We start from the raw sequence: 8,397 nt of genomic DNA, 5'->3' as shown, positions 1-8,397 counted from the left end.
GCCTTGAAAGGACCCGTCCGGGAAGGGATGGGAAGAAGCAGGGCGGCGGGGAGAGAGAGCAAGCGAGGGACCCCCCCCCCGAATCACCCCAACTCTTTATTTTCAAAAAGCAACATCCTTATCAGTGCCTTTCTTAAATTAAGAAACAGATGACAACTTTAGCCACAGTTGCACGCCTCGGTGAATCAATGTATGGCCAATTTTTTGTAATCGTGATTTGTAATGGGGGGGGGTGACAATTGGGCACCCATCAGGTTCCCCTCTCCTTGTGTTTCTAGCAATCGGCAACAATCGCCTTTCAATATATTAACAGGAGTGAAAAATATGCTTGTTAAAAGTAAAGGCGAGCATTTACTTAATCAGTTTTAAATATGCCGCCTATTCCATTTCCCCATCTTTCCAGAACTGCAAGGCAATAATACCCATGAGTCTGGACTATGTGTGTATGGCAGGGTTAAGCCTGAGCCATAGTGAGTCTGTCTTGGATCTCTGTTAGCCTGACTGTCTGTGTGCTGTGGGAATCAGGTCAGTGCCTTCTGCAAGCTGGCTCTGATGTGTTAACAACAGTATATACTCTGTTCTTTGTTCTGTCAGGCCACTAGGCTGGCTGATAGTAGCTATTTACTGCTTTCACTCCCCATTGCTGTCTTTGCAGTTACCGCTATGGGGTGATGTGCTGGTTATCATATGCTGTGTAGATTTGATATTGATACATTTTGGGCCCTTACAATGGTCCTGCTGTAATGCTCAAGGTTTAGAATGATGCTGTATGATGGATTGGTGGTCTATTGTATGCCCACCTGTGTCATGTGTGGTTTGATGTTTTCCCCCCCCTTTTTGTATGTGTAAAAGCTGTGGGCGGACACCCCCCCCCCGGGTCTGTCTTGCCTTTGGGAGTTATCCCCAAGACGGCCATTTTGTTACGCTGCAGAGTCCAATAAAGTTTCTTTGAACTTTGAAGTTTCTCTTCCTTGGTATGGAAATTGGTCGTCGTCTGCCAAGTAGATAATAATCTGTTGGTTAACAGCAACTGCACATAAATGTGAAAGCTGAAGAATTTTTTTTAAGTCATCATCATAAAGTTGGGAAACTACTACCACCACCACCACTACTACTATCCTGCTAACTAGGCAAAGAGGCACCTTTTAACGTGGTGATTCTCTTTATTTAGCAGGGGGTGAGTAATTGGCCCTATCCACCTCCAACACAGTACCTCCAGTGACTGTTGCTGGTGTCTATCTTATGTTTCTTTTTAGATTGTGAGCCCTTTGGGGACAGGGATCCATCTTATTTATTTATTATTTCTCTGTGTAAACCACCCTGAGCCATTTTTGGAAGGGTGGTATAGAAATTGAATGAATGAATGAATGTATGAATAAATACTACTACTACTACTACTACTAATAATAATAATAATAATAATAAAGCAAGACTTGACAAACCCCACGAAGAAGTTTTACCATGGTGCCTAGACTAGGATTGACAGAGGTAAAGTTACATATTCAATAATAAGCCGTGATGTGACTAAGGCATGGGTTACTGTGGCCAGATCTGCCTTCTCGAGAAAGGGACGCAGATGGCGTACTAGCCGAAGCCGTGCAAAGGCACCCCTGGCCACCACCTCCACCTGAGCATCCAAAAGCAGAGCTGGGTCCAGTAGTACCCCCAAGCTGTGTACTTGCTCCTTCAAAGGGAGTGCAACCCCATCCAGAACTGGTAAAATCTCCTCATCCCGATTGGCTCTCCTACTGACCAACAGTACCTCCATCTTGTCTGGATTCAATTTCAGTTTATTAGCCCACATCCAACCCATCACGGCCTCCAGCCCCCGATTCAGGACATCCACCGCCTCCCTAGGATCAGATGACAAGGAGAGGTAGAGCTGAGTGTCATCCGCATATTGCTGACAACTCAGTCCAAATCCCCGGATGACCTCTCCCAGCGGCTTCATGTAGATGTTAAACAGCTTGGGGGACTCCACAGGCCAACGGCCACGGGGCCGAGCAGTAGTCCCCCAGCACCACCTTCTGTACCCTCTCCCCAAGAAAGGACCGGAACCACTGCAATGCAGTATGTCCTATTCCCATACTCGAGGTGGCCCAGAAGGATACAATGGTTGATGGTATCGAACGCCGCCGAGAGGTCCAGCAGAACCAACAGGAGCGCACTCCCCGTGTAGTTTCCGGCGTATGTCATCCACTGGAGCGACCAAGGCAGTCTCAGTCACATACCCGGGGCGGAAGCCAGATTGAAAAGGGTCCAGAAAATCCGTATCATCTAAGACCCTCAGCAGCTGGGACGCCACCACACGCTCTATCACCTTGCCCAAAAAGGAAAGGTTAGACACAGGTCTATAGTTGTCCAGGTTGGAGGGATCAAGAGAGGGCTTTTTAAATAGTGGTCTTACCACCGCCTCCTTGAGGCACGATGGCATCCTGCCCTCCCTTAATGAAGCATTAATGATCACTTCCAACCATCTGCCTGTCCCCTCCCTGGCAGCTTTTATTAGCCATGAAGGGCAAGGGTCAAGAGCGCACGATGTTGCCCGCACACTGCACAGTATCTTGTTCACATCCTCAGGCTGCACCAACCGAAACAAATCCAACACAACGGGACCAGATGGTACCAAAGGCACGTCTGCTGGAACTGCCAAAACTCTGGAGTCCAGGTCAGCATGGATGCGAGCGACTTTATCTGCAAAGTGATAGGCAAACTGATCACAGTGAGCTGTAGATGATTCCTCCCCCATTACCTGGGGGGATGTGTGGAGCAATGTTTTTACCACACAAAATTGCTCTGTTTGTCTGCACTGAGCAGATGCAATGGAGGCGGAGAAAAAACATTTCTTTGCCTCCCCCACCGCCACAGCATAGTCCTTAAAATGGGCTCTAGCCTGTGTTCGGTCGGATTCATCATGACTCTTCCTCCAGCATTGTTCCAGCTGTCGCCCGAGTTGCTTCATCACCCTAAGCTCTGAGGAAAACCAAGTAGCAGATTGGGCTCCACCAAGCCGGAGAGGGCATTTAGGAGCGTCTGTGTCAACAGCCCGGGCCGTCTCTCCATTCCAGAGATCGACCAGGGCCTCGACAGGGTCACCAGCTCTGGACACTGGAAATTCCTCGAGGGCTGTCTGGAATCTGGAATCCAAGTGGATCCATAAGCCTCCAGGGGCAGACCATCCTAATCGGCCCACCACCCCTGCAGAGGGCAGACGGAGCAGTCAAAATAAACCCCACCAGATGATGATCTGTCCATGACAAGGGGGGAATCTCAAATTCCCCCACCTCCAGATCATTCATTTCCCCGTCGGCAAAAACCATATCCAGAGTATGTCCTGCCACGTTGGTAGGGACTGATACCAATTGAGATAGGCCCACAGGCCCATGGTTGTCATGGAGGCCATGAAATCCTGAGCCGCACCCACTAGGGGGGCCTCAGTGTGGACATTGAAATCCCCCAGAATAGAGATGTGCACGGTCCGGACCGGCACCGAAGGGGGGCCCTTTCTTTTAGGGCGCGAGGGCTTTCTTACCCCTCCCGCCTCTTCACCCCCTCCAGCGCCCGTATTTAACTGAATAACGGGGCGCTGGAAACCCGCCGCCCCCCCCGAGCTAATTTACATACAAAAGTACCCATACCCCTGCCGCCGCCGTCGCCCGCCCGCCAGCCAGCCCTCCTTCCCTCCCAGCTGCCCGCCCGCCCGCCCGAGTCCTTACCCAAAGCTTCAGGAGGAAACGAGAGGAGCTACCGAACAGAGCTCCTCTCGTTAGGAAGGCCTCCAGCAGACTGAAGGCGCTTTGCGCGTGCGCATGTGCGCGCCGCAAAGGACACCGATCGCCGGAGGCCCGGTCTACCCGCCGGGAAAAGGCCGGGTAGACCGGGCCTCCGATCGCCAGAGGCCCGGTCTACCCGGCCTTTTCCTGGCGGGTAGACCGGGCCTCCGGCGATCGGCGTCCTTTGCGGCGCGCGCATGCGCGCGCGTGCAAAGCACCTTCAGTCTGCTGGAGGTCTTCCTAACGAGAGGAGCTCTGTTCGGTAGCTCCTCTCGTTTCCTCCTGAAGCTTTGGGTAAGGACTCGGGCGGGCGGGCGGGCGGGCAGCTGGGAGGGAGGGAGGGCTGGCTGGCGGGCGGGCGACGGCGGCGGCAGGGGTATGGGTACTTTTGTATGTAAATCTGCTCGGGGGGGCAGCGGGGGCGGGGGCGGCTGGTTTCCAGTGCCCCGTTATTCAGTTAAATACGGGCGCTGGAGGGGGCGAAGAGGCGGGAGGGGTAAGAAAGCCCTCCCGCCCTTAAAGGCATACCCCCCACCCGGACCCGAACCAGCCAGGGCCGAACCGGTCCGGCAGTTCGGCCATTCCTTAGAATGGCCGCCGGACCGGTTCGGACTCACCCCTACCCCAGAACAATAAGCCTGGGGGAACCCAATGCCACCTCCGAGACCACCCCCACCAGCTCAGGTAGGGAGACTGAAGTGCAGTGGGGTGTTCGGTACACCAGCAGAATCCCCAGCCTGTCTCGGAGGCCCACCCTCAAGGACAAACACTTTACGCGTCTTTAAGGTTTTTCTCCATAAAGAAGCATGGAGGTGTCAGCAAATGTATAGCTTCACGTCGGGGGCAAAGGGGTGGCCTAGAGCAGAGTGTGGCGGGTGGTAGTGCCCAAGGGGGGCCAGGAAGCTACCACCAATCACACTCTGCTCTAGGCCACCCCTTTGCCCCCGACATGAAGCTATACATTTGCTGACACCTCCATGCTTCTTTATGGAGAAAAACCTTAAAGACGCGTAAACTTCAAAAATCACTTAAAATCAGCCCTTTGCCCAATTCCTTTCAAATAATTCTGATAGCTTCCTTGCCCACCCTAGGAACTACCACCCACCACACTCCACTCTACCATACCCCTTTCCCCTCGACGTGAAGCTATACATTTGCTGCAATCCTAATTATTCTCTATGAGGAATTCAAAAATACTTTAACAATTCACCAATAATCAGAGGAGTGTCCAATTGCCTTGGGGTTTTGTGGGTGGTAGGCACCCCTGTCTGTCTACCACCCACCCCGCTTTTGTGCCCCTAGGTGCTCCACAATAGGGGATATGGACTGGTTCAGGTCCCATTATACTCTATGAGAAAAATAATTAAAAATATTTCAAATATTCACAAAAAATCGTAGGACTGTCCGATTGCTTCAGGGTTTCGGTGGTTGTTGGCACTCATAAGTAATAATGGGCTAGTTGGAGTCCCATTATACCCTATGAGGAAAAAAAGATAAATATTTTTCAAAAACTCATTAAAAATCATACGAGTGTCCGATTGCTTTGGGGTTTGGGTGGCAGGTACCCCTGGGTGCCAGCTACCATCCTACCAATTTTTGGATGTCCGAACCAGTTCGAATCGAACCACCCCCTGGTTTGGTTCAAATTCAAACCTCCAGCTCGAACCTGATGGCTGGTTCGGTTCAAATTTGAACCTTCGAACCACCCTGGTTCAAACTCCAACTGGTTCGCACATCCCTAGAAGGCAGTCTAACCTAAACCTAAGGAACCACAGCACAGCCATCTTAATATGAAGTCTCATAATTCTCTTCCAACACTGGAAACTAAGGGGTTAATTCCCCCAGCCCTTTCTGCATAAGGAAGTAACCTTTGCCTCTTAAGGAGTAAATCTGCTGCAGCTGCTGGTATCTTACTCTTCCACTGAGAGAAACCTAGACAAGAGGCAAGGAATGGGGAAACAGAATAAGCTATGAACGGCGGATGTTGGGAAACTGATATGAGTTAAGGGATGGTCAATTGTTCATTCTGATGTAAACAAAAGTGGATCTGCACTGATCTTAGGCTTTTCATTCCTTCTAAGACTTTGGTTACACCATGATGAATGACTAAGCTACCCTTTGTGTATAAATACTTACCTGTAACTGGGGGTCGCCGCTCTCGATTTGGGTGCGCCCCGAAAGCCTTACTTGCTAGCAGTAAACATCCCATAAGCTTTTCCCTGTGTGTGTGTGTGTATGTGTGTATTATTTGACATTGTGCACCACCCAGACAAGAACCAGCTTTCACGGTTATATCAAATGTGTGTACCTAGGTTTGGGGACCAGGAATAGACTAGGGCTTCTGTTGGTGTACTGATCACCCCACTGCCCATGGTCCCTAACTGAGCTGATGACTTGATCTCAAGTTTGGCATTGGAATCCCGCAGGCTTGTGGTACTGGGGAACTTCAATGTCCACTTTGGGACCAATTTGTCTGGGGCAGCTCAGTTCATAGCGGCCATGACAACCGTGGGCCTATCACAAGGGGTCTCGGTACCAACGCACATTGCTGGTCACACACTTGATCTGGTCTTTCACTCTGGTGGTGTTCTGTGGGTGGGGACTCCTGTGATTTCCCCATTATCATGGATGGACCACCATCTGGTTGAGGCTGGACTCACAGTCTCACCCCACCTTCGCATGGGCGAGGGGCCCATTAGAATGGTCCCCCCGAGAAAGTTATTGGAACTAGTAGGGTTCCTAAAGGCCTGGGAGGGTTCTAGGGTTGCTCTGCAGGTAATCCTGTTGATGCCCTGGTGGAGAATTGGAACAGCAAACTCACCAGAGCAGTAGACATGATAGCTCCCTAGCATCCTCTCCGACCCGCTTCAGAATTGGCCCCTTGGTATATGGAAGAACTACAGGGGCTGAAGTGGTGAGGTAGATGACTGGAGTGCAAGTGGAAAAAGACTCGACTCGAATCTGACAAGTTAAAACATAGAGCACATTTGAAGATCTATGCTCTGGCAATACGTGCGTGCAGCAAAGAAGCAATTCTTTTCGACCTGTACTGCGTCCGCAAGTTCACGTCCAGCAGAGTTGTCCAGGGTTGTGAGAGGGCTAGTCAGTGCTCCCTCCATCTATTACCTGCTGTGACGTGTTTAATGAGGTTTTTGGTGGATAAAATCTCTCGTATTTGGGCCAACTTGGATTTAGACCCCACGATTACTGCATTATCTGAATGGGAGGTGTCCAGTGACTCCTCTTATGTAGTCAGGCTGGATCAGTTCCAGTTTGTGACTCGTGAGGATGTGGACAAGGTGCTTGGAGCAGTACAGCCTACCACCTGTTCTCTTGACCCTTGCCCAACATGGCTTATACTATCTGGATGAGAAGTTGTTGTAGATGGCCTAGTAGGGATAATAAATGCTTCTCTAAGGGAGGGCAGGATGCTTCCTTGCCTTAAGGAGACAATTATTAGACCTCTTTTGAAGAAGTCTGCATTGGATTCCTCATAGTTAAGCAACTATAGGCCTATACCCAACCTTCCGTGGTTGGGCTAGGTAATTGAGAGGGTGGTGGCCTCCCAACTCCAGGCAGTTTTGATGAAACTGATCATCTAGACCCATTTCAGGCCGGCTTTCAGATGGGCTATGGGGTGGAGACTGCCTTAGTCAGCCTGATGATCTCCATTTGGGAAATGACAGAGGAAGTGTGACTCTGTTGGTCGTTTTGGACCTCTCAGAGGCTTTCAATGCGATTGACCATAGTATCCTTCTAGAACATCTAAGGGGATAGGGGTGGGAGGCACTGCTTTGCAGTGGTTCCACTCCTACCTCTCAAGGAGAATCCAGATGGTGTCCCTTGGGGACAGTTGTTCTTCAGAATCTGAAGTTTGGTATGGTGTCCCTCAGGTCTCCATATTATCTCCAATGCTGTTTAACATCTACATGAAACCGCTAGGAGAGATCATCAGGAGATTGGGTGCAGGGTGTTTTCAGTATGCTGATGACACCCAGATCTTTTTCTCCATGTCAACATCACCAGGAGAAGGAATAAAATCCCTAAATGTCTTCTTGGAGGCAGTGATGGGCTGGATGAAAGATAACAAACTGAGGCTGTATCCAGATAAGGCAGATGTACTTATTGTGCGGGGTCATAACTCGGGACATTATTTTATTTTATTTATTTATTTAACACATTTGTATACCACCCAGAACTCACATCTCTGAATTCTGATCTGCCAGTTCTGTATAGGGTCATACATCCCCAGAAGGAACAGGTACACAGTCTGGGGATGGTTCTGGACACAACCCTCTCACTGGTGTCCCACGTTGAGGCAGTGGCCAGAGGTGCCTTTTATCAGCATTGGCTGATATGCCAGCTGCATCTGTTTCTTGAGATAAATGACCTCAGCAGAGCATGCCCAGAAAAGATCAAATTCTCCCCTGCAGCTCACATGTTATATTGCATCTATTTTATTAATGTTGTAAGCCACCCTCAGCAGTGGTCTACTGAAGGGGCCGGGTATAAATATTTTAAATAAATAAAATACATCGATTAACGGCAGAGGCTATTCACAACGCTGACAATTTGTGAGAACAGAACCTGTTTGGGTCAGTCACCAGTGAGAGATTTATTGATA

Source organism: Hemicordylus capensis, chromosome 2 (genome assembly GCF_027244095.1).
Source record: "Hemicordylus capensis ecotype Gifberg chromosome 2, rHemCap1.1.pri, whole genome shotgun sequence".
NCBI classification, from domain to species: domain Eukaryota; kingdom Metazoa; phylum Chordata; class Lepidosauria; order Squamata; family Cordylidae; genus Hemicordylus; species Hemicordylus capensis.
Note: the sequence above shows the minus strand (reverse complement) of the source record.